Here is a 9,356-nt window from a genome sequence, read left to right as displayed (position 1 = left end):
AAGATTAAACACCACATGAAGCATTAGTGGTTGGCAGCTAAAGTGGAGTGATTGATACAATACCAAACGATGCAACTCAAAGGCAGAATTATAACAGTACATTGGATCTAGTTAATACATACAGCAGTTCATGTGGATACGGAGAGCTAGGCTGATAGGAAACAGCACCACACTCAACAGCTCTCAGATGAAGGGCTACATGTTGATATTTTAGTGTGATTTCTGATAAAGTGTCGCAAATTCAATCTGAATCTCATGGGGCAAATCTATCATACGCTAAAACAAACCAGGCATGAATCTGATCAGTGGGGCAATGGCATCAACCAACGTGGTATATATATATCGGTGTTTTTTTTAACTCTTCTTCTACACAGCTACTACAACACGGGAAGACCAATCATACATACTGGTTGTCCGGACAAATAAAGAAGAAGAAAAGAATTCAATGAATCAATATATAGCCTGTGCGCAATCTGCAACATGTCTCTCTCTACATACATACGTCGTCGTCTCGACACAGTCATGACTCATGACCACGACACCATGGCGAGAACGGCGGCCATGGCCGCCAAGCTTTCCGTCCACCGCCACCTCCTCACCTACATATAACGAAAGCAGGAGCATCAACATGAAGTAAAGTGAGATATGTCTACATGATTCCAAAGTGGAAAACAAAAGCATTGATTGTAAAGGAGGGCTAGCATAAATTCCACTGCTCTGGTATGCTGGCCTAGCTAGCACACGGCATGCAACTTTACTTGGTGCCCAGCATGATTGGTTGCACACTGGATGACTAGATCTATCTATCCATTTGCTTTCGTATGTGTGAACAAATTTTGCATGGCATCTTAATTTCTGACATCAAATATTCAAATGTGTATATCGACTAACTTCACGGAGGGGAACTTTTGGTCTATGGGGACATATGCACCCTATATGGGAAAAAAATTTAGTAATTCAACAAAAAGTCAAAAATTCTTGAAAATATTTTTGAAATAAACTTGACCTTCTATTGTATTCGTGAGAAAAAAAATCCACGAAAAAAATATCCCTTTGACTTTTTTTCAAAAAAGACAAATTTTTGGCTAAAATAGTGTGAATAGTGACCTATAATAGCAAATAAATTTTGTCTTTTTTGCTGTGAGGTCAACTTTTGTTTTTTTTTTCGTCGGGATTTTTATACTAGTGCAAAAGTAAGTCAAGTATTTTGTCAAAATAGTTCTTACCTATTTTGACTTTTTATTAAAAAAATTAAAAATAAATCCCCATATAGGGTGCATATACCACCAGGAACACAAGTGTATTTCTCCTAACTTCACATACTAATCACAGCATCAGAGTATAGTACTCCCTCCGATTCATATTATTTATCGCTCAAACGGATGTATCTAGCATTGATTGGCGCAGCTTCTTTGTCGGTAATTATTATTCAGCAGTGTGCATTATATCCTGAAAGAGTGAGCCACACTAGCCAGAAAAGCTAACATTATCAAAATAATATTCTGCTTTTTTATTATATATCAAATTCAGTTAGCATAGGTAATGCATTACGACGTGTAATCACGTACCTTGTGCGTCGCATCAGAAATGGTGCCCGGGCCGACGGCGAACCCGTCCCTCCCGGCGGGCCCTTCCCCCACCACCATCCCGACGCCACTATCCATGCCGTTTCCGCTGCCGCCGCCGTCCCCATTGCCGCTACCCTTCAAGCCTTTGATCGTCGGCGCCTTGACGCTGACGCCGTATGCCGGCGTGCCGTCCGGCTTGAACAGGCCGTAGTGCCGCTCCGACGCCGGCCCGGGTTTCTGGTCCTCGTTGAACAGGGCGAACACGTACACCTTGTTGGCCGGAATAAGCCGCGGTGCCAGTGTTGGACGCGTCGGGTGCGTGTATAGGCGCGCGTCGGGCGTGTCAGGCGCGGCAGGACCGCGATGTAGGCGTGTGTGGTTGGGCTCGTCGGGCGCAACGGATTCGCGCGGGACGTGCGGGACGCACCGGTGGTGTCGGGCTCGTCGGACGCGTCGGGTGCGCGCGGGACGTGTGTGACGCATTGATGTTGTCGGGCTCGTCAGACACGTCGGATGCGCGTGGGACGTGCGGGACACAACGAAAGCGTGGCAAGCGTGCGTGTAGGTCTAAGTGCACGAGTTCGTACTTGTGCCAGTTTGAGTTAGTCTGCAGTTTGTTAGTGCATGCAGCAGGGGCCGTTGGAGGCAGCCGCGTCGTGCGTATAGCAGTGCGTCGTCCGCGCGGCCGGAACGTACGGATCAATCTGCATGTGTAAATGCATATGGAGTTTGTTGTGTACGTGCGCGTATCGGCCGGAAGAGTTGCATGGGCGCTACGTCGCTGTATGGCTACAAAAGGCCTTGTAATCGTTGATGTAACCTCAGCCAGCAGAAAGAAAAGGGGCGTTTGAGCGCCGGGGCGTTGGTCGCCAGAAAAAAGTGATGCGTCTACCTCCAGTCTAGCGTGAGAGAGAGCGGCAACAACACACCTGCAGCGGCTCCCCGGGCGCCGCCGGCGTGCCCTTCCCCTGCGCCACCAGCCGCATCAGGTTCCCGTTGTACCTGGCCGCGTTCTGCGGCGTGGCGCCGGCCTCGTCGCCGTCCCCCTGCGACGGCCACCCGGTCTCCGACACCCGGATCTCCACCGCCCGCCCGTAGTCGGCGGCGCAGATCGCGGCGCGCACGGCGTCCACGGTCCAACTGCGCGTGCAGCATGTTGCCGTACCGCAGACCCGTGGCGGAGTCCACCACGGCGGCCGCGCTCGGCTCGAACAGCACGTAGTCCAGGTCCACCGTGCCCGGGTCGGCCTTGTAGGCGAAGTACGGGTACGCGTTCACGAGGAACGGCGAGCCGGTCTTGGCGAGGAAGGCGAGCAGCGGCGTGATGTAGGGGAGGAGGTCGTGCCGGAACGCGGCGGAGGAGGGCGGGAAGGAGGAGGAGAGCACGGCGAGGGAGTGCGCGGTGGTGACCGCGACGCGGGAGGTGAGGTTGCACGCGGCCAGCGCCGCGTGGAGCGACTGCATCGCCGGGAGGAGGGAGCGCAGCATGGTGGCGTCGGAGCCCGTCAGCACCTCGTTGCCGACGATGACCGCGGTGATGGACGTCGCTGGGAGGTGCGGGAGGATGTTGGTGCGGACCCAGGCCGCGGCGGCCGAGGGGTCGGACGCCAGGCGCGGGACCATGTTGTCGGGCAGCCCCACGGTGAAGTCCACGCCGGAGCCGGCGAACGCGCTGAGCACGCGCGCGTCCGCGTCGTACAGCTTGACCTTGGTGGCGTTCAGCGCGCGGAGGAGCACGGCCGCCGCCTGCGGCGACGGCAGGTTGTCGGCCACCTGGCCGTAGTTCACCCCTAGCGCCGCGGAACCTCCGCTGGCCGCCGCTACGTCCAATGCAAGCGCGGCGACGGCAACGGCAACGGCGAACAGGTGCCGGAGCGCCATCGGAGCGGCTAGCCGGAGTAGGAAGAGTGTGGTGGAGCTGTCTGACAAGGCCGGGAGTGAACTGACAGCACCGTAGGAGAATGCGAATCGCGCGCTTTATATCGAAGCTGTTTTTGTGTCGGCTCTGAGAAGGTGCCGTTGGCAGGCTGGTCGCTTCCATCAGGGCCGTACAAGATCGAAGACCCGGTTGAGATTTCGTGTGGGGTCTCGCGTGCACGAATCACGAGGCTTATTTACAGTCTGGAGATAGACAGCTCGGCGTTGAAATTGCCAAAGTGGTGTCGGACCTACCAATACGAGACAAAGCAATATTTTGGTCCCTTTTTCTGAAAAAAAATTGTACTACATTTGAATGGATAAAGTGGTGCATAGTAGAAAAATATTTCTCTGTGCTTGAGCCAAGTATATGATGAAATTAACGATGGTGATGTTAGCAAAAAAGTAAAGAAAGGAAACTCTGCGAGGGTGAATCCTCCTCCGAACTCGAGCTCGAGCACTCCGGTTCCTATGCTGACTGCATCTCTCGCCGTGCCGTTGTCTGAACTGCATCACACTATAGGGCCTTCGAACATGCTTGGCGAGATTGTTGCAGGTTACACTTCGCCGTCGTTGTTGCCGGCGCCGCCTCGGGTATCCGTCAACCTTGGTACACCGCTGCACCAACCTCTTCTGCAGAATGAGCTGCCTTTGCTCAGGACGTCGCGAGTGGCGGCCGTGGAATCTCCACGCACCGACATGCATGCTTGCATGGGTGCAACTGTATCAGCCAACAAGAACTCACCCGTGGGGTTGCATGGCTCTGTGCAACCGACGCTACGAGCATCTCCAACAGCCGCCCAATGCGTGGCGCCCAAAAAACGGGTTTACAACGCGCAAGTAGTTTTTTTAGGGTGCTAGAAGACGTTTGCTCCAACAAGCGCTGTAAAATATGCTGCGCGCGCGAGTCCAGCAGCCCTAATCAAGCGGTCCCATCTGCAGCAGCTCAGAGTTTGCAGCGCGCGCGACCGGGCGCACTAAATATGCTGCGCGCGATGCCTTTTTGATGCGCGCGCTACATTAGTTATAGCGCACGCGCGTTTTTTGTGCGGCCGCTGGAGACTCCAAACCAGGTCCGCGCGCGCTAAAAGCAATTTTTATACCGCGCGTCGCTTATATAGCGCTTCTGTTGGAGATGCTCTACAGGGTGCCATTGTCGCTGAGCTGGACTCGTCAACAACTACCGGCGATGGACGCCCAGTACAGCCCATGACTGCTCAGGCAAAGGTTCTGCAATCACCCGCATCGTCGCCCTCGCTGCAAAGCGCGCCGAGCCGTGATCTAGCTGCTGCGGTGACACTTGGTCCAGCCACGGGGCGCAACATGGAGCTATCCTCGTCACCCGTTGCTGGCGTTCTAATGGAGCCAGGGGCTGCTGCACCGTTGGGATCGCCTCCGTCTTCTCCAACGCTGCAACCAGCACTCCATTCTACTCCAACCAAGCTGATGGATACTCCGTTACGGCGCAGTGGTCGTCACTTCACCTCTGCTGCCGGGTCCTCGGCCACAGATGAGTGCTCGCTCTCCAAGACGATGCGGCGTCAGGCGCAGCGTAACCTCGACCCTCCTACAGGTACACCTTGCAATAAATCATTTCTTTCATTTTCTGATTCTCGTATTTCTTCTAATTTAAATAATGTTGGACTTAAAATTATAAAAAATGACAACGATGTGTGCATTTCGGTGGGGGCGCTTAAACACATGGAGATAGACCGATTAAAGGTTTCTCCAAAGTGTTCGAGCCCCCTACCATACCCCGAAACCGAGGAGGAGGAACCGACGACTGCTTATGAGGGTTTGCTTCTCTCCCACTTGGTGTGGTAACTGAAGTCGGATTAGATGACACACGACTTGGGTCCATGTTTTGTGACTTCACCGCGTCCTCGCGTAAATCAAAATCCCACTCCTCAAAAAAGAAACAAAAACCGCCCAAGAAAGCGAAGGTATCCAACCTGACCCGAGTTTTCACATGAGAGGCATGTTTTGGAATAGCAGAGGTTTCAGACTTGGCTAAACATAAACACGTCGGTGACTGTGTGCGTGACCATGGGTTAGATTTTGTGGCAATTTCCGAGGCAGGTAAATGTGACTTTCGTGCACATGTCTTTGATCACCTATCAGGTGGTTTGGACTACACATGGCATTGCTTACCACCACGTGGAAGGTCCGGAGGAATGTTACTTGGGATACAGACCACAACCATGGACTTGTTAGCTTTTTCGGTTGGTGAATTTCACATCAAATTCCACCTATGAAATAGAGCTGACAATTATACATGGAGCCTGGTCGCAGTCTATGGGGTTGTCCAAGATGAGTATAAATCCACTTTCCTTCGGGAATTGATGAACTTGGCTAAGGATAACCCCCATCCAATGCTTATTGGAGGCGACTTCAATATCCTTAGATACAAGGAAGAGAAAAATAATGATCGTTTTGACACACACTGGCCTTTCTTATTCAACGCTGTAATTGACAGTTTGAATCTTCGAGAAGCTAGTATGTCGGGGCGACAGTTCACTTGGACCAACAACCGTCCGATGCCGACATACGAGAAACTCGATCGGGTACTCATGGATACCGGATGGGAATTAAAATTCCCTATGGTAACAGTGCGTTCCCTAGAGCGTATTGAGTCACTTTCGGACCATGCACCCATCATTCTTGATTCTAACTCTACTACCTCTCCCACTGTTCGCCGTCCATTCAAATTTGAATTGGGATGGTTTTGCGGATATAGTTAAGAATTTATGGGAGAGGCCTACCGTTGGTCGCACACCAATTCAAAGATGGAACTTCAAAATTCGAGCCATGAGGCGGTTCCTAACTGGATGGTCCAAACACACAAGTGGTATGTATAAAAAAGAAAAGCAACACCTTTCCACTATTATAGGTGACCTCGACAAAATAGCAGAGACTCGCATTTTGTCTCAACAGGAGATTGATATGAAAAATTAATCCAATGAGCAGATTGCACGTCTATTGCAAGAAGAGGAAATCAAGTGGTATCAAAGATCAGGTATCCAATTCATTTTGGAGGGAGACAACAATACACGATATTTTCAAATGGCCACCAATGGGCGGCATAGGAAGAAGTGTATTTTTAGCATCCAATAGGATGAGGGACGGATCGAGGGTCAGGCAGAGCTCAAGCGTTATATAACCAAATACAACAAGTGTCTATTTGGAGCTCCAGAGGAAGGGAACTTCACTCTAGATGAGACCCAAACAGATAACATTCCACAAGTCACAGAAGAAGAGAATGATATCCTGACGACACCTTTCTTTGAAGAGGAGGTGCGAGCTGCGGTGTTCCAAATGGAACATAACAAAGCTCCAGGCCCTGATGGTTTCCCCGCGGAGTTCTATCAGAACTTCTGGGATGTCATCAAGACTGACCTAATGGAGTTGTTCAATTTTTTCGTGCCGGCCAACTAGACCTATCTAGGCTTAATTTTGGCGGGATTGTTTTGTTGCCAAAGACTAAGGAGGCTGAACAGATTCAACAGTTCAGACCGATTTGCCTCCTTAATGTCAACTTCAAAATCTTCACCAAATTTGCGACTAATAGGCTCAACACGGTCACCGATCATGTTGTTCAGCCATCCCAAATAGCTTTCATGCAAGGACGAAATATACTTGATGGAGTAGTAATCCTTCACGAGACCGTCCAGGAGATGCACCGGAAGAACATGAGTGGAGTAGTATTTAAAATTGACTTTGAAAAGGCATAGACAAAGTCAAATGGTCATTTCTCCAACAGACCCTAAAAATGAAAGGTTTCTCAGATAAATGGCGGGAGTGGGTCCAAAATTTCGTTACTGGAGGTAGTGTGTCTATAAAAGTCAATGGTGATGTAGGTCATTACTTCCAAGACGAAAAAGGGATTACGGCAGGGTGACCTAGTGTCTCCAATGTTATTTAACATTGTTGCTGACATGTTGGCTACTTTGATCAAACGCGCCAAACAGGACGGTCAAATTGCAGGAGTAGTGCCACATCTTCTGGATGGCGAACTCTCTATCTTGCAATATGCCGATGATACAATTCTTTTTTATGAAACATGACCTAGACGAGGCTAAAAATATGAAACTATTGCTTTCAGCTTTTGAGCAAATGTCAGGTCTGAAAATTAACTTCCATAAAAGTGAATTGTTCTGTTTCGGAGAAGCCAAGAAGGCGGCTGCACAATATGCTGACTTGTTCGGTTGCGCAGAAGGCCAATTCCCTATTAAATATTTGGGAATTCTGATTCATTATCGGTGTCTCACTAATGCAGAGTGGAAACATGTTGAAGAGCGATTGGAGAAACGGTTGAGCAGTTGGAAAGGTAAGTTGCTCTCCGTTGGAGGGTGACTAGTTTTGATCAATTTTGTTCTCACAAACATGGTTCTCTACATGCTCTCATTTTTTCAAATTCCCAAAGGGGTTCTGCAAAGACGAGATTACTTCAGATCCAGATTCTTTTGGCAAGGAGACAGTGAAAATAAAAAGTATAGGCTAACCAAATGGAGTGTGGTTTGTCGACCAAAAGACCAGGGAGGTTTAGGTGTTCAGGACCTCCAGGTTAAGAATGATGCCTTGCTCAATAAATGGCTGTTCAAGCTACTTACCGAGGATGGTGTTTGGAAACCCTGTTGCGCAATAAATATCTAGGCCAAAAAGCATTGTCCGAGGCATATTGGAAACCTGATGACTCACATTTTTGGTCTGGTCTGATGGCGGTAAAGAAACATCTATTCTGCTTTGGATCATTCGCGATAAAGGACGGCTCCGAGATACGTTTCTAGGAGGACAGGTGGCTAGGAAACACCACTCTTCAGGAACAGTATCCAGCCTTGTACCGAATTGTACGCGATAAGAATGATACTCTTGTGCACGTGCTCAGCTCCTCCCCGTCGAATGTATCATTTAGGAGGGATTTGATTGGCCTCCGCCTTGCGTCATGGCAACATCTTCTATCCCGTTTGGATTCGGTTAACTTGACACAAGGGAGGGATGTGTTTCGCTGGAATCTCACTACATCTGGATCCTACACAATTGACTCTATGTACCGTGCACTTTCGCACTCAGAGGTTCCATTGGAGAATAATAAACTAATATGGAAATCAAAGATGCCACTAAAAATAAGATTTTCATGTGGTATCTTCGGAGAGGAGTTGTGCTAACAAAAGACAACCTCACTCGATGCAATTGGCAAGAAATTAAGAAGTGTAGCTTTTGTACTCATGACGAGACAATTAAACACCTCTTCTTTCAATGCAAGTTCACGTGTTCTATATGGTCAGTCATCCAAATAGCGTCCAATTTGTATCCGCCAACAAGTGTTGCCAATATATATGGTCATTGGCTTGATGGAATACCAAATACTTTTAGTACGCTAATACAGGTGGGAGCGTCTGCCTTATTATGGTCGTTTTGGCTATGTAGAAAAGATTGTGTTTTTAATGGCAAAACCTCTTCTTTTATACAGGTTATTTACCGTTGTAGCACTGGCTTTATGTATGGTCTACGCTACAGCGAGCGGAGTATCAATCGTTGTTCAAGGCGTGTGTATGCGGTTGGAGCGGGTGATCAGGGAGGTTTTTATCCAACATGGATGGCAACATAATCTCCAGATCGGCCCACCTCCTACGTCGACATTGGCATAGTTTTGGACTCATGTGGCTTTACTGTTACCAACTTGTCGTTATATATATATATATATATATATATATATATATATATATATATATATATATATATATATATATATTTGCTAGAATCTTCGTTAAGGCTGTGTGCATCTTAGCTATGCAAAAGTCGGGTTCGCTCATTATGCTGTATCCACTTAATGCTACATTATGAGTTAATAAAAACGTCCTTTATCAAAAA

At 48.8% G+C, this 9,356-nt stretch overlaps 1 pseudogene; it reads right to left on the bottom strand.

The window, feature by feature from the left end:
* Nucleotides 1–391: 391 nt before the first annotated feature.
* Nucleotides 392–3,491, bottom strand: LOC119356457 (annotated as a pseudogene).
* Nucleotides 3,492–9,356: the final 5,865 nt, after the last annotated feature.

Source organism: Triticum dicoccoides, chromosome 1A (genome assembly GCF_002162155.2).
Source record: "Triticum dicoccoides isolate Atlit2015 ecotype Zavitan chromosome 1A, WEW_v2.0, whole genome shotgun sequence".
In the NCBI taxonomy this organism is placed as follows: Eukaryota; Viridiplantae; Streptophyta; class Magnoliopsida; order Poales; family Poaceae; genus Triticum; species Triticum dicoccoides.
This window is presented reverse-complemented; position numbering and strand designations above follow the sequence as displayed.